The 27,400-nt window shown below is 43.1% G+C and overlaps 1 long non-coding RNA gene across 1 annotated transcript in view; it reads right to left on the bottom strand.

Annotated features, from left to right (window-relative positions):
- The window catches only part of LOC309634343, a 71,791-nt gene extending 44,624 nt beyond the window's left edge, over nucleotides 1-27,167 (bottom strand). The window contains exon 1 of the long non-coding RNA XR_014248001.1: nucleotides 26,797-27,167. This is a non-coding gene — a long non-coding RNA (uncharacterized lncRNA). The remainder of the gene's footprint in view (nucleotides 1-26,796) is intronic.
- Nucleotides 27,168-27,400: the final 233 nt, after the last annotated feature.

Here is a 27,400-nt window from a genome sequence, read left to right as displayed (position 1 = left end):
TGAGGTTCAGAGAGTGAAACACTCTCAAGTCATAATCATTCTAACTTCATCAGGCAGGCTCAGAGGTCAGAAGTCGTACGTGTGTTTTCCTTCCACTTTTCCTAAGCTCCTCTTACGGCAATGGGAAATCAGGGTGTTTGTTTGTCAGTGGCCTGCAATGGACCAGGCCCCAAGCATGACCTTTGAGTTGAATCAAGTCATCTCAGATCCATGGTTGATTAAAACCTTGGAATCCAGAACCAGAAAGACTTCAAGAACCCAGAATCTTGATTCCAAAAGTCAAAGATTCCCAGACTTCCAGTGTAAACCTTTGCACTTAGGGAACACTGAAGCTTTACAGTCACACACTTGCAGAACTAGAACTAGAATGGTCCACTCCTCTAGAAGTGACGCTTAGTGGGCCAGGGTCCAGTGCCTCTTTGCTTGGGGACCCCTCAGGAGGAGCCACACCTCCCTTCTTCCCTCCTTTGTCCTTCTCCCCTTCCTCCTCCCCACCCTCATCTGCCCCCAACCCGACTCTCCTACACCCTCTCACTTTCCTCGTTGAGCATCCCCCAGCCAGTTATCCAGCAGGATGAGTTACTGGGTAGCTGCATGCCAGCGACTGGGAGGCAGGCGGGGATGATGTAGGAGGTGAAATTCACAAGAAAGAGCAGCTGCAACATGGCTATGTCACTCCCGAAGGGATGTAACTTCTCAAAGTCTGGGTGCATGATAATCCGGCTCAGTGACATCTCTCGGGTGTGCTGGGTGTGCTGGTGCAGCTGGGTGCTTCCCAACAGAACCCGGTAGTTCTCTGGGGCGTGAGATTTTCTGGAGGAAGAGGGCACATTGTCACCGTCATCTCTGCGTGTGGGCTAGCTCTTTCCCTGCATCCTCATCTAACTGCCCACAGGCCTCTACCCCACATGATGCTAGACAGCTTTTATCTCCCCATTTCTAGCGTTCAGGAGTCCTTCTTTCTTGGGGCTAATTGCTATTCTACTTACAACCTCAGACACACGGCTTCTCCATCACACACTAGAATCAGAGGAGCATTGAATCCTTGTGCTGGAAAGATCGTTGGTGGCGTATCAAATGAAGGTCTTTGATTGTACACAGGAGGAGTTCTGGCTCAATCCCAGCTCTAACTTTACCCTTCCCAAGACTCCCTACAGTCCACCTTCTGGCCCCACACTCTTCCTGACCTCTCCTTTCTTTAAACACCTTCCTGCCCAAGGGCTGCTTCTCCACTTAGTTATAAGGACTCACAAAAGATTTGTTAAATAAATGAGCAAATGAGTGCAGGAAACAGAGCCTTGCCTTGTTCCCTGAACACAGGTGCTGAAACTCCCCACCTCCCTGACTGTTTGCACGGCTCATCCACCTGGAGACCCCCTCATGGTCCCCTTGCCCAAACCCTTCCCCTCCAGCAAGCCCCTCGCTCTGCATAGCCCTTCTCCGGAACCCCCAGCCCATGCATCTGCCCTTCTCACCCATGTTGGGCCTTCTCTTGTGACAGGATGGAGACAGGGTGAGGTGGGGACTTGCCACCCCTGATGTCACAAAGGGGCTTGCATGGATCGTCGTATGGAGTAGGCGCCAATAGGACTCTAAGCTCCGAAAGTTCCAGCTCCCAGACCTGGGCTGTGATGCCCCAACTCCCTGGGGACCCCTCCGCATCTGTTCAGACCCAGGCACTGAGCCAGGCCCAGGACGGCCAGGGGAATTAGACCCTTGAGCAGCAATGTCACTCTCCCAGGGAGCCCCAATTCCCTCCTATGCAGCCTGGCACCGTGGCTCCCCACAACGCCCACCGGCGGCCATGACTCCTCCTGGGCACACAGTTGTGCAGGAGGAATAAGAAGAATTGCCCAGCTGCTGGCCAGACACGCGGCCCCAGGTCCCCGCCTAGAATCTGACACCTGGAAATGTGGGGACGTTCAGAGGAAGCTGTGATCGGAGATGGGTCCACACCGCACGGCAGCCAGGACGGACACTGCCACTCTCCTGAGGCACATCTGTGTTGAAGGACAGGCACAGGGGCTGATGGCAGAGCATGAGGCGGGTCTGAGCAGGTGAGCAAGGAGGCCAGTCCAGGTGGAGGGTACACAGGCCAAAGGCAGGAATGACATGCACCTGAAGGCCACAGACTACCCCAGAGAAAAGCCCAGAGGAGCTGACGTGGGGTGCCCATCACCCCTCTTCTCCTCTTCCCCCATGTCCCCCCTGCCTGCCAGTGCCTGTGCTGGCACCCTGGAAGGAGGACTTACTTCAGAAAGCAGTGGGCAGTGGAAACGACCCAGTGAGAGTTAATGAGGACAGCTCCACAGACGTGCGAGCCCTGGTACTGCAAGCTGGCCTGCCATGGCCACTGGCCAACCGCCACGTCCTGGCCACCGTAGATCTTCCCCATCACCTTGGGCTTCCCGCACACTGTGGAGACTCCCCTGCCACCTACGATAGAGACACTAGTAGTACCCCAAATGCCACTACCAGGAAGGCCCCGTCCACTTCATAGATGGGAAAACCAAGGCCAAGCGTCCAGTGGCCTAGCCAAAATGACAGCGCTACCTGGACTCTACTTTCACTGGCTGCCCCTGAGAACTGGACAGAGCAAGCCCTGTGGGGATGAGGACCCAGAGGTCTGGTGGGATGGGGCAAGGGGGGACCTAAGGTAGCCACAGCAGCTCACAGCAGCATCTCCAGGGAGAAGGACATCCCCGAGTGAGGCTGCCAAGGGCTGGGCACGTCACAGACCTTATTTCCCTCAACTAGCACACCTCAATGCCTACTCTTGTAGATCAAAGAGCTAAAGGTCTCAGAAGTTGCCCACATTACTTGCTCAAGATCATGGCTTCTTAGGGCCTGTGCCTCCTCCATGTCACCCCGGTGTCTTAGGGAGGGAGATTTGCAGTCTGTGGTGCTGTGTGAGCTGGGGAAAGTCATTCCCCCTCTCTGACTCAGGATCCTACATTTCTAAAAGAAGAGGGAGTGGGCTAATGAAGACAGCCCTGGCTCTAGGACTCACACCTGGGAGGGCAGGGGGTGTGCCCAGGCCCCCTGAGAGCGGGCATCTTGGTCTAGGGCCTGCGCTCCCAGGGCCTCACGGAGGGGAATGAGACCCGCGGCCCTGGACTCAGGGCCACTCGTTCATCAGTCCTGGTGCTTTCCTCCACCCAGCCACCCAGCCTCAGGGTCAGACCCTGCTATGTCCCCACTTCCACAGTCCCACAGAGGTCCCACAGTCCCACAGAGGCACTTCCCACCCAGAGGCTCCACAGTGGGGAGTCGGTGACCCACCTGTGTTGAGGGGGTCTCTGGGCTGCCCGGTTGCTGGCCAGGGCAGAGAAAAGATGAAATTCAGTGACTCAGGGCACCCAGGCCCTGGTCACAGCCGGCCCCCTCAGGCCCTGCAGTTTAGGCCGTTTCCGCCCTCAACAGAGGCCCCAACTCACCTGTGGCTCCCGGGGCCAACCGCTGCGCTTCCGGAGTCGGAGCGCTGCCCTCCACCGCTCCGCCCGCGCCTGGAGCCCAGCCGGGGGCGGCCGTGGCCGTGGCCGGGGACCCTCGCAACTCCAGGGTGGCCACGGGCAGCAGCAGCAGCCAGAGAAGGGCCACAGGCTGGCCTCGGCCTTGGGCGATCCACGCCTCCGTGCCCATTGCCAGGGTTGCTGACTCCCGCCTGACCCCAGCCTGGCCCTGCCTGACCTTGCCCTGACCCCGCCTCAGCCCAGCCCTCAGCCCACCCTGACCTTCTTCATAACCTTTTAAACAACTCTACTAAGATATAATTTATATACCATGAAGTTCACTTATTATTATACAAGGGACAATTCAATGATTTTCTGTACATTTTTTAAAATTTATTTATTTATTTATATTTAAATAAACTTTTTGTTTTAGATTTATGAAAAAGTTGCAAAGACAGTACAAGGAGTTCCAAGATCCCCCTCACCCACTTTCCCCTAATATTAAGATCTTATATTACTATGGCACATTTATCACAACTAGTGAGCCAATATTGAGACATTAATATTAACTGAGGTCCATTCTTTCTTTTTTTTAATTTTTTTAAGCTTAAGGTGTATAGCATAATGATTTGACTTCCATGCATCATGAAATGATCATCAGAATAAATTTAGTGAACATCCATCATCCCACATAGATACAAAATTAAAGAAATGGAAAAAAAAATTTTTCCTTGTGATGAGAACTCTTAGGATTTACTCTATCAACTGTCATGTATAACATACGGCAGTGTTAATTATATTTATCATGTTGTCCATTACATCCCTAGTACTTATTTATCGCATAACTGGGAGTTTGTACCTTTGACTGCAGCTAACCAGTTCTCCCTCCCCCAATCTCCGGCCTCTGGTAACCACAAATCCGATCTCCTTTCCTATGAATTTGTTTGTTTTTGAAGTAGAATTGATGTACAATGAAATGCTATGTTAGTTCCTGTTACACAACATAGTGATTGGTTATTTCTGTACATTTCAAAATGGTAAGTATAGTTATGATATGTCACCATACAAATATATCACATAATTATTGACTATATTCCCCACAGTGTACATTTCATACTCATTTATTTTGCAACTGGAATTTTGTACCTCTTCATCTCCCTCACCTGTTGCTTTCTTTCCCCCAACACTCTCCCGTCTGGCAAGCACCTGTTTGTTCTCTGTATCTATAACTCTGTCTCTGTTTTGTTAGGTTTCTTCATTTGTTTTATTTTTTAGATTGCATATATAAGTGTAATCATACAGTACTTGCCTTTGTCTGACGTACTTCACTTAACATAATACCCTCATGGTCCATCCATGTTGTTGCAAACGGCAAGATCCCGTTCTTTATCAGATATGTGATTTGCAAGATTTTCTCCAAGTCTGTAGCTTGTTTATTCATTCTTTCAACAGTGGTGCTCAAAGAACAAAAGTTTTTAATTTTGATGAAGTCTAATTTACTAATCTTTTCTTGTATGGATCATGTTTTTGATGTTATATCTAATAGATCATGAAGAGTTTCTTCTATGTTTTCTTTGAGAAATGTTAGGGGTTGTTTCTTACATGTGGATCTGTGATCAAGTTTTAGTTCATTTTTGTCTAGTGTGATGTAAGTTTCTGTTTCTTTGCTTTGGGTTTTTCCTGTGGATATCCATTTATCCCTGCACCTTTCCTTGGTTAAAAAAAGAAAGGTTAGTCTTTCTTGTATTGAATTGTCTTGTGACCTCTGTTGAAAATCAATTCATAATAAAAATTGTTTTATTTCTGTACCCTTAATTCTGTGCCATTGTACTGTATTCCTTTCCTTGTGCCTGAAACCCACTGTCTAGATTAATACGTATTATAGTAAAATTTGACGTCAGGTGGTGAAAGTTCTCCAGCTTTATTCTTTTGCCAAACTGTTTAGGCTATTCTGCATCTTTTGCATTTCCATATGAATTTTAGGATCAGCTGTCAAATTCTACACAAAAAGAGCCTGCTAGAATATTCACAGGGACTGCATTGAATTTATAGATCAATTTGAGGAGAATTGCTTTCTTTTTTTTACTTAAAAATTTATTTATTTATTTATCTAATTTTGGTTGCTTTGTGTCTTCGTTGCTGCGTGTGGGCTTTCTCTAGTTGTGGTGAGTGGGGGCTACTCTTGGTTGCAACGTGCAGGCTTCTCACTGTGGTGGCTTCTCTTGTTGTGGAGCATGGGCTCTAGGCACGTGGGCTTTAGTAGTTGTGGCACACGGCTCAGTAGCTGTGGCTCACCGTCTTTAGAGCGCTGGCTTGTAGTTGTGCCTCATGGGCTTAGTTGCTCCGGGACATGTGGGATGTTCCTGGACCAGAGCTCGAACCTGTGTCCCCTGCATTGGCAGGAGGATTCTTAACCACTGCACCACCAGGGAAGTCCGAGAATTGCTTTCTTGATAATATGAAGTCTCCTGATCTATGAAAAAGAAATGTTTCTGTTTATATAGATCTTTAATTTCTCTCAGCAATGTTTTGTAGTTTTCAGTGTACAGATCTTGCAGCTCTTTATTAAATTTATTTCTAAGTATTTTATTCTTTTCCATGCTACTGTGAATGAAATCATTTTGTTAATTTCCTTTTCATATTTTTGTACTCAGTATATAGAAATGAAATTTATTTTTATAAGAAATGTTTCCTGTGACCTTCTTAAACTTGTTTATTCATTCTAGTCTGTTTTGTTTTGTTGTATTTTGTTTTGGTGGGATCATTGGTGTTTTCTAACACATAGGATCATGTCCTCTGTAATAAAAGTTCTAATTCTGCCATTTAAAGTTGGGTGCCTTTAATTTCTTCTTTCTCTCCTACCTTCTTTTTTTTCTTTTTCCCTTCTTTCCTTCCCACCTTTCTTTCCTCCACTTCTTAGAGACTATACTTTAAGGACCTTGCTTTTCAAATATGGTCTATCAATCTTTGTCTTTAACTTTGTTTCATCTATTCACATTCAATGTGATTATTGATATGGTTGGAATTACATTTTCCACTTTGGTATTTGTTTTCTGTATGTCTCTTATCTTTCCCCCCACTTTTGAGACAGGCTGGGACCTGGGACCCTTTGCTGCAGTGCTACAGCAGATTTCTATAAACTGGTGTATGCATGGGTGAGAGTCCCACCTGTGGGTTAGGTTCCTACAGATGAAATACAACTGTCTGGTTTCCAGGCTCGATCACCCCGGTGGGCAGTGGACGGGGTGCACCCTCCTTCAGTGGCCCTTTCTGAAAGCTTGCAGGTTGGTGCCTGAAGAGACAGCTGCAGGGTCAGGTTGAAATGGCAATCTCTCTCTTTCTCTTTCTCTTTCTCTTTTACAGTCTTTTCTGTCCCTCCTCCCTTTACCTCTGCCTTGGTCCTTATACCTGCACTCCCATCCCCTTTATCCTGAAAACTTCTTGTTTGTGTCTAAGTTTTTGTCATTGGTATCTTTGTTTTATGAGTTTTGTCTGTCCAACTGCTCCTACAAGTCTCTGCTAACATTGTGGGCATGGTGAAGCTCTTAAACCCTGAAATACAAATGGATCCCACATTGTCTGAGACTCGACTCCAGCCTTGGGTTACTTAGTGGGATTTTAAAGAACAAAAAAAGAAGAGAGGGGCTTGCACCTCTCTCCTCTGCCTTTGCAATGTAACTATTCTGCCTGGACTCTCAGGGACTCCCTGATCCATCTGTAGTCCCCAGACTGAGGGAAAAAAAGAGACCTTTTTAAATTCAAGCAGGAAAGCTAAGAGATCTCTGATTTTGTAAAAATTAACTTCTGTGGCTTAAGCTTGTGGGTTTAATTAATAGAGACCTGTCTGTATTATCAACCTTAAGTATAATACTTCTATCGTACCTAGGGTTACTGGAAGTCAATAAGTGCATATTGTTTCTGTGATAAAATCTGTTAGCAAGGAAAATAACCTGATATGATTAAACTTTTAAGTAAATATAACTGGATAAGAGCTTTTTAGTAAACTCAATGGGAATAATCATGTTTTCAAAATGTCCATCTAGAACAGTCCCTCCAAATTTTGGTAACTTGAAACTAAATTAAGTTAAAGGATAGGAATCCATTGAGTATCCAGGCCGTTTCAAATAAGATGAAATATTGGAACATCAATTGCTAAACAGGTCTAAATTTACCTACTTTTGTTTTCTTGTGAGAGCGAAAGTAAGGATGTTTGGGTTTATTAGACACATATCTTACATCACATTAAGGAAAGAAATTGTGCTTTGGGAAGATACATGGGATCTTCCCAAGAGTTTATGGGATATTCCAACCAGGGAATGCTAATGTAAAAGACATTTCATTGTGACATAAGGAAGGTAGGATGTGTGCTTTCAGAAAAGAAGGTATGTGGAATGGAAATGTATTTTGTTAAATGGAAAAATGTGATTTTGTCCTACAGCTGGTTATTTCTGAATGGAAAAAAGAAGGGACAAAATATGGCTACACAAAGTTACAGAAGATTTGCAGAAAAGGAACACTGAGAAGAGAATTTTTTATGTGGTTGGAATTTTCTAAGGTTGGATTAAATTTAATTAGGTAACCGGATTTTATCAAGGGTAGGCTGATATAAGACTGGATTTGGTTTCTTTCTCTCATAAGAGAACAAAGATTTCCTCGAATGCTCCTTTTGATAACAGATTGTGTGAGTTTCTGTGCCTTTAAGTGATCTGCATTTACTTTTGGAATCCTTTTTTTTTTTTTTTCACCTTAGCTCAAGGAATAATTGTTTCACAGCAGCCTATGATTCTATTTGACTGGATGTTTTAAAACTTTTGGAAATTTTTGACAGATTTCCCAAATATCAAATTCTAATTGAAATTCTTTTGACTTCCAGTTAACTTTGGGATGCTTCATGGGGCCCCTGGAGCCTCCCAAAGAGAGATCCTAAACTAATTGGGGTCATTTGGTGTGTTAAATTACATGGGAAACATTGTCTAAACTCATTGTTGCCTGTGTCAGATGGAATCATCAGGCTCTCCCCAGTTTTATCATAGCTGTCAAACAGAGAGGGGAAAGGGTTTTAGGTTTTTCTGCTGTCTAGTCTCTCACCTTATTTTATGTCCAAAAAAAATCCCCTGTGGGAATACTCCCAACGTAGGCCCTTAGGTCCTGACCCCAATGGCATTTTCCATTGCACCCAACTCCAATTCCTCCAGGAGTTCCTTTTTTGCACCTCTAGGACCCCTTTCACTCAAGGCCTTGGCAGCCCATACCTTGTTACAGATCACCTATTGGGTGGCCACTTCCAAGCAGCCCACATCCTAGGTTTTATAGATGCTCAAACTCGAGGAGTACCCCCAGCATAGGGAAACGTTATAGGACAAAAGCCTCCTGGTAAATGTCTCTGGGACACTGGACTTCATTTCTAGGAGCACTTTTTCTCGGTTGCATGTTATTCAACATGGGATGATCCTCTTCTAAGCCAGAAGAAACACCTCTGGAGAGTATCCTTAAAAATTGGAAACTTTCAAAATAGACGGGCTGAAAAGGGAAACGTTTAAACTCTATTGTAACATTGCCTGGCCCTTGTATAAGTCGGGGAATGGAGAAAAATGGTCTGAAAATGGGTCTCTATAATACCGTGTTGCAATTGGATCTCTGCTGTTGCAGGACAGGAAAATGGACTGAGGCTCCCTATGTTCAAGCCTTCATGGTCCTGGGAATTCCCTGGTGGTCCAGTGGTTAGAATTCTGAGCTGTCACTGCTGAGGGCATGTGTTCGATCCCTGGTCGGGGAACTAAAATCCCACAAACCACATGGGGCTGCCCCCACCCCCCAAAATAAACCTTCATGGTCCTTTACCAAAACCCCGCTCTATGGGTCTCCTGTAATCAAAAGCCTGGGGAATCAGAAACACTCCCGACATTTTAAATGATCCCCTTCTAGCTTTCTCCGACTCTCAGGGGGGAAACCAAGCTTCACCTGCTTCCCCGGAGCCACCTACTCCTCCGGAGCCACCTACTTCTCCGGGTCCCTCTGACCAATCCCAATCTCTGCCTCCTTATGTCCCTTTATATCCTCCGTCGCCCCAGGAGGGAGAGACTAGTCCCTCCAGGGTAACTCGTAGTGGAACTTCCTGTCGCCCAGGATCAGGTTCAAAGTTAGCCCCCACCTCTGCCCCACAAGGCCTTTACCCCTTCAGGAATCAGCTGATGGAAACTGAAGCACTACTGGAGTGCATGTCCCCTTCTCAATGAGAGACTTAGGAATTTGTAAGGAGAATTTTGACAGGATCTCAGAGGACCCTGACAAGTTTAGGGACGAATTTATCAGGCTGGGGTTGACATTCTCTCTCACCTGGCAGGACATCATGGTTATTCTGGCCTACTGTTGCACCCCAGATGAAAGGGAGCGTATACTGAGAAAGGCCAGGTAACACTCAGATGGCCTATTGGCCACCAATCCACACCGCCAAATTTTTCAGGTGGGTGGGGATCCAGTCCCAGAACATGACCCACACTGGGACTATGAAGATCAGGTAGGCCAGGCTAGGATGAGGCATTATATGACTTGTCTATCAGAAGGACTGAAAAGGTGTATGGTGAAGCCTGTAAATTATGATAAGGTCTGAGAAGTTGCAAAGGAAAAAGATGAAAACCCAACAGTCTTCCTGAGCCGAGTGACAGAGGCATTCAGGAAGTACACCAGTACAGACCCTGAGTCCGCAGAAGGGAGGACACTATTGGCCATGAATTTTATCACCCAGGCTACTCCTGATTATCAAGAGAAAATTACAAAAGCTTGAGTCTGGGCCCCAAACCCCACTGTCAACCTTGGTAGAGGAGGCTTTCAAGGTCTATAACAACCGCGACTTAATGGAGGAGTCCAATAAGGATAAGAGGCTAAAAAAGAAAACACAACTTTTGGCTGCTCTGATCCACCCACCATCTCGAAGGGACGCTGGAGGGCCAAGAAGCCTGGACAGACTGCCAAGAAGCTGCCTGGGCTCGAACAAGTATGCCTTTTGTTGGAAGGCGGGGCACTGGAAGGGGGAATGTCCTGAGCGCTTTCCTGTGAGACACCCAAGGGGCAAACTTGACTGGCCCCAGGTCCTTACAATTCTCTCCAATGAGAGATTCCTGCACACCAACTGATGGGGTCTGAGTGCCTTCCCAGCTCCAGATCCCACTCGATCCATCCTCATCACTCCAGCAGAGCCTCGGGTCAACCTCGATGTGGCAGGTAGGAGAACTGAATTTCTTGTAGACACTGGAGCCACCTGCTCTGTTCTGACTTGGCCAGCTGCCCCCCTCTCCAACAGAGACTGTACTGTGACAGGAGTTGATAGACAGCCAAAGGTAAGGTGATTTACATCTCCCCTTGCCCACAGAGTCAGGCCCATTATTATTATTCACTCCTTTTTGTATATGCCAGAATGCCCTGTCCTCCTCCTCAGAAGAGATTTGCTAAATAAGTTAAGAGCTAGTATATTCTTAGGAGGTAGAGAATTCAAGCAGAGAATGCATCTGTTAGTAGCCCCAGATGACCCACCTGCTGGTCATCAAAATATTCCCCAAGACATTCCCCAAGAAATTAGGGAACAAGTAGATCCTGCAGTTTGGGATACCTCAGTGCCAGGAAGGGCAAAACCTGTTCCCCCAATAAACATAAAGTTAAAGCCTGGGGAAAAATACCCCTGGAAAAGATCTTTTAAAGCCTGAGGCCCTGAGGGGAATCCAACTGCTGCTCAGCAAGTTCCTAAAACACAGACTCATTAGGCCCTGCCAATCCCCTTGCAACACCCCGATCCTCCCCATTCAGAAGCCTAATGGGGAGTTTTGGTTTGTGCAAGACTTACAAGCAGTGAATGAGGCACTCATCCCTATTCACCCATTGGTGCCAAACACATACACCTTCCTCACCCAAGTGCCAGGGAGCACCCAGTATTTCTCTGTTTTGGACCTCAAAGATGCACTTTTCTGTATTCCTCTACATCCTGAGTCTCAATACCTTTTTGCCTTTGAATGGAGGGACCCTGACACCCTGGAGGCCACCCAGTATACGTGAACAGTGCTTCCTCAGCGATTTGGGACAGCCCCCATCTTTTGGAAACACGTTAGCAAGGGAACTGAGGGAACTGAGCCTTGAGAAGGGAACTCTGCTGCAATATGTTGATGATTTATTGATAAGTAGTGAGACCGAACAAGATTCAGATCAAAATACCATTAGGGTCCTAAATTTTCTGGCAGAAAGGCGATATAAAGTCTCTCCAACAAAGGCTCAGATCTCACAGCAGTGGGTTCAATATTTAGGATTTGTTTTGACCCCAGGGGCACAAGCCCTGGCCATAGATCAAAAAACAGCAATTAGTGCATTACCATCTCCAACCGCAAAGAGGCAACTTCGAGGCTTTCTCAGGATGGCTGTGTTCTGTTGTGTCTGGATTCCAAATTATGGCCTTATAGCAAAACCCCTCTATGAGGCTCTAAAGGGAGAAGAAAGAGAACCCCTTCAATGGAATAAGGACCACTAGTGGGCCTTTGAGACTCTAAGGACTGAATTAAGTAGAGCACCAGCACTGGAGCTTCCAAATTTGGACCAACCCTTTACCCTATACATTCACGAGAAGTCAGGGATAGCACTAGGAGTCCTGACCCAAAAGCTGGGACCAGATCAGAGAACAGGGGGCTTACTTTTCAAAACAACTGGACTCAGTGGCCCTGGGATGGCCAAGCTGCCTGCGGGCAGTAGCAGCCACAGCCCTGTTAGTTAATGGGTCTTCCAAGCTCACCCTGGGACAACATTTAGATGTGTTAACCTCTCATCAGGTACAATCTGTGCTGGAAGTCAAAGGACATTGGTTGACTGGAGGAAGGTTAACAAAATAACAGGCCCTCCTAATGGACACCCCCAACATTACCTTAAAGGTGTGTCAAACCCCAAACCCATAAACTCTTCTTCCAGTGCTCAAGAGTGGAGACTTATTGCATCAGTGTATAGAGATCATAGAACAAACTTACTCCAGTAGGTCTGATCTTCTAGATGAGCCTCTAGACAGCCCTGAGGTCGAATGATTTACTGATGGGAGCAGTTTTGTAGAAATGGTAAACTGAAAGGTGGTGTATGCCATAGTTAGCCTAGATGAAGTCATAGAAACCAAGGCCCTGCCACCCCAGACATCAGCCCAAAAGGCTGAACTAATTGCCTTAACGAGAGTTTGCAATTAGGGAAGGATAAGAAATTAAATATTTTTACTGACTTTAAGTATGGGTTCCATGTGTTCCATGCTTATGCTGCCATTTGGAAAGAAAGAGGAATGGTAATCGCTAGAAGTTCCCCCCTAAAACATAAAGATTTGATTTTGACTCTTTTAGAAACAGTGCAGCTCCCGACCTAGGTAGTAGTAGTCCACTGTAGGGGCCATCACAGGGAGGGGCCTTTTGTTAGCCAAGGGAACAGCAAAGCTGATCAAATTGCAAAACAGACAGCTCGATTGCAGGAACCTGAACAAGTTATGGCCCTAGTGATTGGCCCCCTGAACTCCCTAGCTCCCCCACTATTCCCCACAGGAACAAGAAAATTCTGAGAAATGGAGCTATGAGCAAGGAAGCACAGGCTGGTATAGAAAGGAGGATAGGGTGCTAATCCCTGAGGCCCAACAATGGAAACTCACTAAGAGCTTACATGATGCCACCCACTATGGGAGGGGTGCACTATGGGACTTGATGCAAAAGGCTTTTTCAGGGAAGGAGCTTAAAAGAACAATAAAACAAGTAAGGCTTGCCTGGAATTTATGTGCCCCTAATAACCCACAGACCTATCTACTCCCCACTTCGTTACTCAGGCCAATTCAATGCCGGGGGACATGCCTGAGGGAAGACTGGCAGTTAGATTTCACGCAAATGCCCTCACGATCAGGATATAAGTATCTTCTGGTGTCTGTTGATACTTTCACAGGATGGGTTGAAGCCTTCCCCACCCGATCTGAAAAGGCCATGGAAGTGTGTAAGTCCCTTTTAGAAGAAATAATTCCTCAGTTTGGATTTCCAAAGTCCCTCCAGAGTGATAACGGGCCCTCTTTTATAGCCAAAATCACACAGGGGCTCACAACGGCCCTAGGGATAGACTACAAGCCACTTCTCGGCACCCTCAGTCTTCAGGGAAGGTAGAGAAAATGAACAATACTTTAAAGAAAACTTTAGTGGCATTTCCCTGGTGGTCCAATGGTTGAGACTCCTTGCTCCCAATGCAGCAGGCCTGGGTTCAATCCCTGGTTGGGGAACTAGATCCCGCATGCCACATCTAAGAGATTCCCGCATGCCGCAAAACTAAAGATCCTGCATGCCACAGCAAAGATCCCATAGGCAGCAACTAAGACCCAGCACAGCCAAATAAATAAAGAAACAAATAAGTAAATAAATAAATATTTTTTAAAAAATAAAGAAAACCTTAGCAAAGGTCTGCCAAGAAACTCATGAACCCTGGACCAGCTTGCTTCCTATTGTACTCTTCAGGGTCTGTGTAGCCCCCAGGAGTGGTCTGAGGCTTAGCCCATTTGAAATGACCTATGGGAGGCCTTTTCTTACTACTGATGTTCTATCAGACGAAGAAGTGAACCTGACCCTGAGATATATTATTAATCTAGAACAAGTTCAGAAGGCAATCCAGGATTATGCTCACAAGGCACTGTCAGCTCCCACTAAAGATACAGAGGAAGGAGCAGTTCCTTCACAAATAAACCCTGGGGACTAAGTTCTTCTTAAAACATGGAAAGGGGGGTGCCCCAAAGACCAACAATTGCCAAGATGAAAGGGTCCTTATAAAGTAATTTTAGCCACCCCTACTGCTGTCAAACTTCAAGGGATATATATCTAGTTGCGTATATTTGTCCAGACTAAAGTTTTACCTCCAGAAACCCCACAGGTCACAACCGAAGAACAATACACCTCTGAGTCAGTGGAAAATCTGAGATACCTATTCAAAAGATAGGCACCATCAACAGGTAAGTAAAATGATGTAGTGGGTTGGACTCCTATTTGAAGCCTTAACAAGACTTGGAACCTCTGTTTTTTCCTTGGCTGATGCAGTTCTTGACAATTGTCTGGCTTTTGTCTTGCAGAACAAGATGGAGCTTGTGTGATAACTAATACTTCCTGCTGCACTTGGTTAACTAATACTTCCTGTTACACATGGACCAATGTGACAGGACAGGTAACAGTTAATATTAAGGAAATATACACCCAGGCAGAGTGGCTTCACAATTTCAACAGGGGCGATATTGCCTCCACTGTCTGGTCAACAGTTAAAAAAGAAGAAGAAGAAAGAAAGAAGCCCTCCCAAAGTTAACCTGGTTCCTTCCCTTTCCAGACCCTTTAGTGGCTATTGTTGTTCTTTCTAGCCCTTGTCTGTTTAACTTTTTGGTTAAGTTTGTGTCTTCTAGGCTCTAACAGTTTGAAGGAAGACTCATGAGGGCTCAAGGAATTCAGCCCATTCCAGTGGAGAGTGGCCCAGCTCCCTACAGGTCCTTGGAACAGTCAGCAAAGGATTTCTATACCTCTAGGGTAGGCTAGGGTCTGCAGACCCTGTCCAGCAGGAAGACGTTTCAAAAGAAGAGACCTTTGGCCCCTCACCCCTTAAGAATAAGGGTGTAGAGTCTCTCAGAGGGAAATGAGACAGGCTGGGACCTGGGACCCTTTGCAGCAGTGCTGCAGTGTTTGCATCTGGACAAACATTTCCTCAAGCCAAGAAATACAAAGAAACGATAAGGACTAAAAATTACTGCGTGCATGCTCAGTTGGGACAAATTATGGACAAAAAATACAAAAAGACCAAAAAAGCCCAAATGCCACTTCTGAAGAGCCAGGAGAAAAAACAGGGGGTTGGGAGCAAAAACAGGGTACTGTGCATGCCCCCTGCACACAACATCACAAAGGGGTGGGCAAACCACCTAAGCCACCCCTCTGGCCCAACCCCTGGACACACCCTTACCCTCACCCCCATATAAGGAACCAGCTCGCCCCCCCCTCAGGGAGCAGGTTAACAAGAGAAACTGTTGTTTGTTCTGGCTCCCCCCTTGCTGCAGCAGGGGCTCCAATAAAGCCTTGCTTGAATTTCTTGTCTGGCCTCTTATCATTTTCTATTGATTAAGGAGGGCAAGAACCCTGGTCGGTAACACTTTCACTTCTCTACTTCTTTCTTTTCCACTATATACATTTTTTTATTGTGCCCTACTAATTCCTTTGTTGATTTTGTAGCTGTATTTTCAGTTACTTACATAGTGGTTGCTGTATTAGTTGGGGTTCTCCAGAGAAACCGAACCAATAGGAATCAGGAGAGAGGGAGAGAAGAGGGAGAGAGAGAGATTGATTTTTATTATGAGGGGTTGACTCACATGATTATGGAGATGGAGAAGTCCCATGATCTGCCATCTGCAAGCTGGAGACCCAGGAAAACCGGTGGTATAATTTCAGCCTGAGTCTGAAGGTCTAAGAACCAGGGGAGGCAATGGTGTAAATCCCAGTCTAGGGGCAGAAGAAGACCAATGTCCCAACTCAACCAGGCAAATAAGAAAGAAAAAAAGGCAAATTCTTCCTTCTTCTGCCTTTTGTTCCATTCAGGCCCTCAACAGGTTGGATGATGCTCACCCACCCTGGGGAGGGCAGTCTACTGAGTCCACCGATTCAAATGCTGATTTCATCCAGAAACACCCTCACAGACACACCCAGAAATAATGTTTAATCTGGGCACCCTGTAGTGCAGTAAAATTGACACAAAGATTAACCATCATAGTTGCTATAATCATTACACTGTGCATCTTAATTTACCCGAATCTACTTTAGATTATTAAGTTTGGTAATAGAGAAACTCATCCAATATAGTTCCATTAACTTTCCCTCCTTTGTGCTGTTATTGTCATTTTTATTACATCTCTATGATATATCATCAATACAATATTTTAATTTAAACTTTATACATTCTTTAACCTTTTTAATTCAGTTAGTAAAGGATAGGGAAATATATTTATGCAGTCTTTTACAGTTACCCTTATATTTACCATTTCCTTGCTCTTTATTTCCCCCTGTAAATTTGATTTAACATCCTATATCCTTTTCTTTCATATGGAAAGACTTTCTTTAGTATTTCTTATAAGGCAAGATTGCCAGCCATGAATTATCTCAGTCTTTGTTAATCTGAAAATACCCTTATTTCAACTTCATTTTGAAGGATAGTTTGACTGGGTATGGAATTCTTGGTTGACAGATTTTTCCTTTTAGCACTTTGAGTATTTTATCTCACTGTCCTCCATTTTTTTTTTTTTTCTAATGAGAAGCCAGCTATTAATTGGAATGTTGTTCCTTTATGTAAGATAAGTCTTTTTTCTCCTGCTGCTTTCAAGATTCTCTCTTGGTCTTTATCTTTGATTTGATATGTCCAGATACAGATTTCTTTGATCCTACTTGGTGTATGTTGGGTCTCTTGAATTTTAGATTAATTTTTTTAACATCTTTATTGGAGTATAATTGCTTTACAATGTTTTGTTAGTTTCTGCTATATAAAAAATTGAATCAGCTATATGTATACATATATCCCCATATCCCCTCCCTCTTGTGCCTCCTTCTCACTCTCCCTATCTCACCCCTCTAGGTGGTCACAAAGCACCTAGCTGATCTCCCTGTGCTATGCAGCTGCTTCCCACTAGCTATCTATTTTACGTTTGGTAGTGTATATATGTCCGTGCTACTCTCTCACTTCATCCCAGCGTACCCTTCCCACCCCGTGTCCTCAAGTCCATTCTCTATGTCTGTGTCATTATTCCTGTCCTGCTCGTAAGTTCATCAGAACCATTTTTTTTTTTGGATTCCATATATATGTGTTAGCATACAATGTTTGTTTTTCTCTTTCTGACTTACTTCACTCTGTATGACAGACTCTAAGTCCATTCACCTCTCAGAAATAACTCAATTTCATTTCTTTTTTATAGCTGAGTGATATTCCATTGTGTATATGTGCCACATCTTCTTTATGCATTCACCTGTCGATGGACAATTAGGTTGCTTCCATGTCCTGGCTATTGTAAATAGTGCTACAGTGAACATTGTGGTACATGTCTCTTTTTGAATTACAGTTTTCTTAGGGTATGTGCCCAGTAGTGGGATTGCTGGGTCATGTGGTAGTTTCTATTTTTAGTTTTTTAAGGAATCTCCATACTGTTCTCCATAGTGGCTGTATCAATTTACATTCCCACCAACAGTGCAAGAGGGTTCCCTTTTCTCCACACCCTCTCCAGCATTTATTGTTTGTAGATTTTTTGATGATGGCCATTCTGACCAGTGTGAGGTGATGCCTCATTGTGGTTTTATTATATTATTATTTTTCATCAAATTTGAAAAAATTTTGGCTATTGTTTCTTAAAATTTTTTTTACCCATTTCTTCCTCTGCTTTCCTTCTGGGATTCCCATTATGCATATATTAATATGTCTGATGACTCTCTGAGAGTCTGTTCATTTTTCTTCATTTATTTCTCTTTCCATTTTTCAGATTGGATAATTCCTATTAATCTATCTTCAAGTTCATTTATTCTTCCTTCTGTCATCTTGAATCTTCTGTTGAAATTAGTGAATTTAAAAATTTTCATTTTTGAAACCTTCAACTACAGACTTTCTACTTGGTTCTTTTTTAAAATAATTGCTATCCTTTTATTAATATTTTCTATTCAGTGGGTCATTACCATCATACTTTTCTTAAATTCTTTAAACATGGTTCCCTTCTCTTTTTTTTTAGACATATTTATAATAGATGTTTTCAAGTTTTCGTCTGCTAAGTCCAATATCTAGAGCCCATGCAGTTTCTATTTTATGGGTTTCAATTTCTTGTCTCCTAATGTTTTTTGTTGAAAATTAAGCATTTTAGAAAAAATATTACAGCAATTCTGTATTCTGATATGCCTCCTCCTACCTCTCAGATTTGTGGCTGTTTCTTCTTTTCAAAAATATACCTAAATTAATTATATGATATCTGTCTCCCTGCTGATGTCTCTGTTCAGATTTTTAATTTTTAAAATTCTTATTTTTAGGTAACCCTGTCTTTTTAGGGGTTAACCCTGTGTCAGCATAGCTTAGCAGTCAATTGAATACGTTTACACTAAAAAACTTTCCATCAGTAAGGTTTCCATCCTTTCCCAATGTATCTGTATGTGGGTTGCAGAATGTATTCAGAATTCAAGTTTGCTAGCTTTTGCTAGTCTTTCTAGCTTTTATTTTCTATTGGACACCACCCTGTCTCCCCCATGCCTGCACATAAACTTACATTCAGCCAGGAATGTGTAGATAGCTAAGGTTGTCTCCAACTTTTTCCCAGCATGTATGCAGCCTTACACATGTGTTCACACATCCAGACCACCAAGGACATGTGGGAGTTTATTATGGCCCACTCTAGTGGTCTCATTTTGGGGATTTTTCTGTTAAATTTTTGGTTAGTCTGCCAGTCTGCTGTTAACCTCAACTAACATCATGACTTCATACTACCTGCAATGTTGCCATTCCTCATTGGTTTCCACCAAAATTGCTTTCTGACAATGACCAAAGGTATTGGGTATCTAGAGTTCTGTTCCAAATCAAGTCAGACCTCTTCAGCAGTAAACTTCTGATTTTCACAGCTTGCCCCACCCTGGCAGAACTACTGTTGCTCATGGAACCAGGGAAGGGGGTGGTGGTAAGAACTGACACAGGCAATAATGCCACAGACTCCCACTGTTATTGCTCAAGGTTTAGTAGGGGTTTTTTTTGTTATTTTTGTTTTTACTTCAATAAGCACTTCTCAATTTACTGACACCATAGTCAGTTTTTAGAGTCCTGGAATTGTTGCTTTTGATAATTTTGTCCAGTTTTATCATTGCTTTTCAGGAAGAGGATTTGATAAGCTCCTCATGCCATTATTCTAGAAATATCACCAATATTTCTTTCCAATAAACAGAACAAAAAACTATCAAGAGTGAATATGTTTAAATACCCAAATACAGTGCTTTTTACTTCCTGGAATAATTAAAGTCTTCTGTACGCAATTCCAATTAATTTCCATCCTTTAAATATAACTTGTGTGGGCATGATCTGGCCAGTTTACCTCAGCCAACACAAAAAGAAAGCACTGCAACCATAACCAATTATTTGTCTGAATAAGTTCATTGAAAGTAAGATGCTCTGGGGAGGACACCATCTGATCACTACAGCACAGTCCTATTTTAGCGCACCACACTCCTTGTTCTAGCACTCTTTTACCCTTTCAGTATTTAACTCTCTTTTTCTTACATAACAACATATATATATATGTTTAAATTAATGGTGTGGTTTTGTCTCCTGATTATATTCTGAATGACATAAGATGAGAGAAAGGTAAGTGTATGGGAGGAAATTTATTTCTAGTTACCACGGGCATGTCTGTTGACACATGGAGCTGACTGGAATCAAGTTGGAAAGAAAGTTAAATTGAGTAAGATTTTTGTCAGAGTCATATTATTAAAAGAGGTCATCAACCTGTGCTAAAAAAAAAAAAAGCATTTATTTTGAGACATAAAACAATCCTTGTGCCCCAACCACCTATGTGCAGGAAACTGGCTGAGAAATCTCATTACTCCAAGAAGCATAAGGATATATTACCTGATGCCTTTTTAAGAAGTGGCCAAAGATAATGGATATCATCAAAAAGTCTATAAATAATAAATGCTAGAGAGGATGGGGAGAAAAGGGAATTGTACACTGTAGATGGGAATGTAAATTGGTGCAGCCACTATAGAAAAGAGTATGGAGTTTCCTTAAAAACTAAAAATAGAACTACAAACGATCCAGCAATTCAACTCCTAGGTATATATCCAGAAAAAATGAAAATTCTAATTCAAAAAGACACATGCACCCCAATGTTCATAGCAGCACTATTTACAATAACCAAGACATAGAAGCAACTCAAGTGCCCACCAACAAAAGATTGGAGATTTTTGAGAAGATGGCGGAAGAGTAAGATGCTGAGATCACCTTCCTCCCCACAGATACATCAGAAATACATCTACACGTGGAACTGCTCCTATAGAACACCCACTGAACGCTGGCAGAAGACTTCAGACCTCCCCAAAGGCAAGAAACTCCCCACGTACCTGGGTAGGGCAAAAGAAAAAAGGAAAAACAGAGACAAAAGAATAGGGACGGGACCTGCACCAGTGGGAGGGAGCTGTGAAGGAGGAAAGGTTTCCACACACTAGAAGCCCCTTCACGGGCGGAGACTGCGGGTGGCAGAGGGGGGAAGCTTCAGAGCCACGGAGGAGAGCACAGCAACAGGGGTGCGGAGGGCAAAGCGGAGAGATTCCCGCACAGAGGATCGGTGCCGACCAGCACTCACCAGCCTGAGAGGCTTGTCTGCTCACCCGCTGGGGCGGGCGGGGGGGTTGGGAGCTGAGGCTCGGGCTTCAGTCGGATCCCAGGGAGAGGACTGGGGTTGGCAGCATGAACACAGCCTGAAGGGGTTAGCGCACCACAGCTAGCCGGGAGGGAGTCCGGGAAAAGTCTGGAGCTGCCGAAGAGACAAGAGACTTTTACTTGCCCCTTTGTTTCCTGGTGCGCGAGGAGCGGGGATTAAGAGCGCTGCTTAAAGGAGCTCCAGAGACGGGCGCGAGCTGCGGCTATCAACGCGGACCCCAGATACGGGCATGAGACGCCAAGGCTGCTGCTGCCGCCACCAAGAAGCCTGTGTGTGAGCACAGGTCACTATCCCCACCTCTCCTCCCGGGAGCCTGTGCAGCCCGCCACTGCCAGGGTCCCGTGATCCAGCGACAACTTCCCCGGGAGAACGCACGGCGCGCCTCAGGCTGGAGCAACGTCACGCCAGCCTCTGCCGCCGCAGGTTCGCCCGCATCTGTACCCCTCCCTCCCCCCGGGCCTGAGTGAGCCAGAGCCACCAAATCAGCTGCCCCTTTAACCCTGTCCGGTCTGAGCGAAGAACAGACATCCTCAGGCGACCTACACACAGAGGCAGGTTCAAATCCAAAGCTGAATCCCAGGAGCTGTGCGAACAAAGAAGAGAAAGGGAAATTTCTCCCAGCAGCCTCAGGAGAAGCGGATGAAATCTCCACAGTCAACTTGATGTGCCCTGCATCTGTGGAATACCTGAATAGACAACGAATCATCCCAAATTGAAGTGGTGGACTTTGGGAGCAAGATAGATTATTTTCTCCCCTTTTCCTCTTTTTGTGAGTGTGTATGTGTATGCTTCCGTGTTAGATTTTGTCTGTATAGCTTTGCTTTAACCATTTGTCCTAGGGTTCTGTCCATCCGTTTTGGGTTTTTTTTTTTGTTTTTTTGTTTTTCTTTTTACTTTAAAAAAATTTTTAATAATTTTTTTTATTTTAATAACTTTATTTTATTTTATCTTTATTTTATTTTACCCCCATCTTTCTTTCTTTCTTTCTATTTTTTCTCCCTTTTATTCTGAGCCATGTGGAGGACAGGCTCTTGGTGCTCCAGCCAGGCGTCAGGGCTGTGCCACTGAGGTGGGAAAGCCAACTTCAGGACACTGATCCACAAGAGACCTTAGAGCTCCACGTAATAACAAACGACAAAAATCTCCCAGAGATCTCCATCTCAACACCAAGACCCAGCTTCACTCAACGACCAGCAAGCTACAGTGCTGGACACCCTATGCCAAAATACTAGCAAGACAGGAACACAGCCCCATCCATTAGCAGAGAGGCTGTCTAAAACCATAATAAGGCCACAGACACCCCAAAACACCACCAGATGTGGACCTGCCCACCAGAAAGACAAGATCCAGCCTCATCCACCAGAACACAGGCACTACTCCCCTCCACCAGGAAACCTACACAACCCACTGAATCAACCTTAGCCACTGGGGACAGACACCAAAAACAATGGGAACTAGGAACCTGCAACCTGTGAAAAGGAGACCCCAAACACAGTAAGATCAGCAAAATGAAAAGACAGAAAAAGACACAGCAGATGGAGGAGCAAGGTAAAAACACACCAGACCTAACAAATGAAGAGGACATAGGCAGGCTACCTGAAAAAGAATTCAGAATAATGATAGTAAAGATGATCCAAAATCTTGGAAATAGAACACAGAAAATGTAAGAAACATTTAACAAGGACCTAGAAGGACTAAAGAGGAAACAAGCAATGATGAACAACACAATAAATGAAATTTAAAATACTCTAGAAGGGATCAATAGCAGAATAGCTGAGGCAGAAGAAGAAATAAGTGACCTGGAAGATAAAATAGTGGAAATAACTACTGCAGAGCAGAATAAAGAAAAAAGAATGAAAAGAACTGAGGACAGTCTCAGAGACCTCTGGGACAACATTAAACGCACCAACATTTGAATTACAGGGGTCCCAGAAGAAGAAGAGAAAAAGAAAGGCACTGAGAAAATATTTGAAGAGATTATATTTGAAAACTTCCCTAATATGGGAAAGGAAATAGTTAATCACGTCCAGGAAGCACAGAGAGTCCCAAACAGGATAAATCCAAGGAGAAACACGCCAAGACACATATTAATCAAACTATCAAAAATTAAATACAAAGAAAACATATTAAAAGCAGCAACGGAAAAACAACAAATAACACACAAGGGAATCCCCATAAGGTTAACAGCTGATTTTTCAGCAGAAACTCTGCAAGTCAGAAGGGAGTGGCAGGACATATTTAAAGTGATGAAGGAGAAAAACCTACAACCAAGATTACCCAGCAAGTATCTCCTTCAGATTTGATATAGAAATTAAAACCTTTACAGACAAGCAAAAGCTGAGAGAGTTCAGCACCACCAAACCAGCTTTACAACAAATGTTAAAGGAACTTCTCTAGGCAAGAAACACAAGAGAAGGAAAACACCTACAATAACAAACCCAAAACAATTAAGAAAATGGGAATAGGAACATACATATCGATAATTACCTTAAATGTAAATGGTTTAAATGCTCCCACCAAAAGGCACAGACTGGCTGAATGGATACAAAAACAAAACCCGTATATATGCAGTCTACAAGAGACCCACTTCAGACCTAGGGACACATACAGACTGAAAGTGAGGGGATGGAAAAAGATATCCCATGCAAATGGAAATCAGAAGAAAGCTGGAGTAGCAATTCTCATATCAGACAAAATAGACTTTAAAATAAAGATTATTACAAGAGACAAAGAAGGACACTACATAATGATCAAGGGATTGATCCAAGAAGAAGATATAATAATTGTAAATATTTATGCACCCAACATAGGAGCACCTCAATACATAAGGCAAATACTAACAGCCATAAAAGGGGAAATCGACAGTAACAAAATCATAGTAGGGGACTTTAACACCCCACTTTCACCAATGGAAAGGTCATCCAAAATGAAAATAAATAAGGAAACACAAGCTTTAAATCATACATTAAACAAGATGGAATTAATTGATATTTATAGGACATTCCATCCAAAAACAACAAAATACACATTTTTCACAAGTGCTCATGGAACATTCTCCAGGATAGATCATATCTTGGGTCACAAATCAAGCCTTGGTAAATTTAAGAAAATTGAAATCGTATCAAGTATCTTTTCTGACCACAAAGCTATGAGACTAGATATCAATTACAGGAAAAGATCTGTAAAAAATACAAACAAATGGAGGATAAACAATACACTACTTAATAACGAAGTGATCACTGAAGAAATCAAAGAGGAAATCAAAAAATACCTAGAAACAAATGACAATGGAGACACGACGGCCCAAAACCTATGGGATGCAGCAAAAGCAGTTCTAATGGGAAGTTTATAGCAATACAATCGTGCCTTAAGAAACAGGAAACGTCTCAAATGAACAACCTAACCTTGCACCTAAAGCAATTAGAGAAAGAAGAACAAAAAAAAAAAAAAACCCCAAGTTAGCAGAAGGAAAGAAATCATAAAGATCAGATCAGAAATAAATGAAAAAGAAATGAAGGAAACGATAGCAAAGATCAATAAAACAAAAAGCTGGTTCTTTGAGAAGATAAACAAAATTGATAAACCATTAGCCAGGCGCATCAAGAGAAAAAGGGAGAAGACTCAAATCAATAGAATTAGAAATGAAAAAGGAGAAGTAACAACTGACACTGCAGAAATACAAAGGATCATGAGAGATTACTACAAGCAACTCTATGCCAACAAAATGGACAACCTGGAAGAAATGGACAAATTCTTAGAAATGCACAACCTACCGAGACTGAACCAGGAAGAAATAGAAAATATGAACAGACCAATCACAGGCACTGAAATTGAAACTGTGATTAAAAATCTTCCAACAAACAAAAGCCCAGGACCAGATGGCTTCACAGGCAAATTCTATCAAACATTTAGAGAAGAGTTCACACCTATCCTTCTCAAATTCTTCCAAAATATAGCATAGGGAGGAACACTCCCAAACTCATTCTACGAGGCCACCATCACCCTAATACCAAAACCAGACAAAGATGTCACAAAGAAAGAAAACTACAGGCCAATATCAGTGATGAACATAGATGCAAAATCCTCAGCAAAATACTAGCGAACAGAATCCAACAGCACATTAAAAGGATCATACACCATGATCAAGTGGGGTTTATTTCAGGAATGCAAGGATTCCTCAATATACACAAATCAATCGACGTGATACATCATACTAACAAATTGAAGGAGAAAAACCATATGATCATCTCAATAGATGCAGAGAAAGCTTTTGACAAAATTCAACACCCATTTATGATAAAAACCCTGCAGAAAGTAGCCATAGAGGGAACTTTTCTCAACATAATAAAGGCCATATATGACAAACCCACAGCCAACATTGTCCTCAATGGTGAAAAACTGAAACCATTTCCACTAAGATCAGGAACAAGACAAGTTTGCCCACTCTCACCACTATTATTCAACATAGCTTTGGAAGTTTTAGCCACAGCAATCCGAGAAGAAAAAGAAATCCAAATCAGAAAAGAAGAAGTAAAGCTGTCACTGTTTGCAGATGACATGATAATATACAGAGAGAATCCTAAAGATGCTCCCAGAAAACTACTAGAGCTAACCAATGAATTTGGTAAAGTAGCAGGATACAAAATTAATGCACAGAAATCTCTGGCATTCTTATACACTAGTGATGAAAAATCTGAAAGTGAAATTAAGAAATCACTCCCATTTACCATTGCAACAAAAAGAATAAAGTATCTAGGAATAAACCTACCTAAGGAGACAAAAGACCTGTATGCAGAAAATTATAAGACACTGCTGAAAGAAATTAAGGATGATACAAATAGATGGAGAGATATACCATGTTCTTGGATTGGAAGAATCAACATTGTGAAAATGACTCTACTACCCAAAGCAATCTACAGATTCAATGCAATCCCTATCAAACTACCACTGGCATTTTTCACAGAACTAGAACAAAAAATTTCACAATTTGTATGGAAACACAAAAGACCCCGAATAGCCAAAGCAATCTTGAGAACGAAAAACAGAGCCGGAGGAATCAGGCTCCCTGACTTCAGACTATACTACAAAGCTACAGTAATCAAGACAGTATGGTACTGGCACAAAAACAGAAACATAGATCAATGGAACAGGATAGAAAGCCCAGAGATAAACCCATGCACATATGGTCACCTTATCTTTGATAAAGGAGGCAAGCATATACAGTGGAGAAAAGACAGCCTCTTCAATAAGTGGTGCTGGGAAAACTGGACAGGTACATGTAAAACTATGAAATTCCAACACTCCCTAGCACCATACACAAAAATAAACTCAAAATGGATTAAAGACCTAAATATAAGGCCAGACACTATCAAACTCTTAGAGGAAAACATAGGCAGAACACTCTATGACATAAATCACAACAAGATCCTTTTTGACCCAGCCCCTAGCGAAATGGAAATAAAAACACAAATAAACAAATGGGACCTAATGAAAGTTAAAAGCTTTTGCACAGCAAAGGAAACCATAAACAAGACCAAAAGACAACCCTCAGAATGGGAGAAAATATTTGCAAATGAAGCAACTGACAAAGGATTAATCTCCAAAATTTACAAGCAGCTCATGCAGCTCAATAACAGAAAAACAAACAACCCAATCCAAAAATGGGCAGAAGACCTAAATAGACATTTCTCCAAAGAAGATATACAGATTGCCAACAGACACATGAAAGAATGCTCAACATCATTAATCATTAGAGAAATGCATATCAAAACTACAATGAGATATCATTTCGCACCAGTCAGAATGGCCATCATCAAAAAATCTAGAAACAATAAATGCTGGAGGGGGTGTGGAGAAAAGGGAACCCTCTTGCACTGTTGGTGGGAATATAAATTGATACACCACTATGGAGAACAGTATGGAGGTTCCTTAAAAAACTACAAATAGAACTACCATACGACCCAGCAATCCCACTACTGGGCATATACCCTAAGAAAACCACAATTCAAAAAGGGTCATGTACCAAAATGTTCATTGCAGCTCTATTTACAATAGCCAGGACATGGAAGCAACCTAAGTGTCCATCAACAGATGAATGGACAAAGAAGATGTGGTACATATACACAATGGAATATTACTCAGCCATAAAAAGAAACGAAATTGAGTTATTTGTGGTGAGGTGGATGGACCTAGAGTCTGTCATACAGAGTGAAGTAAGTCAGAAAGAGAAAAACAAGTACCGTATGCTAACACATATATATGGATTCTAAGAAAAAAAAAAAAAGGTCATGAAGAACCTAGGGGTAAGACTTGAATAAAGACACAGACCTACTAGAGCACGGACATGAGGATATGGGGAGGGGGAAGGGTAAGCTGTGACAAAGGGAGAGAGTGGCATGGACATATATACACTACCAAACGTAAAACAGATAGCTAGTGGGAAGTAGCCGCAGAGCACAGGGAGATCAGCTAGGTGGTTTGTGACCATCTAGAGGGGTGGGATAGG

This window comes from Balaenoptera borealis (assembly GCF_965194805.1).
Source record: "Balaenoptera borealis genome assembly, chromosome: 8".
NCBI lineage: Eukaryota > Metazoa > Chordata > Mammalia > Artiodactyla > Balaenopteridae > Balaenoptera > Balaenoptera borealis.
Note: the sequence above shows the minus strand (reverse complement) of the source record. Positions and strands in the feature narration are given on the sequence as shown.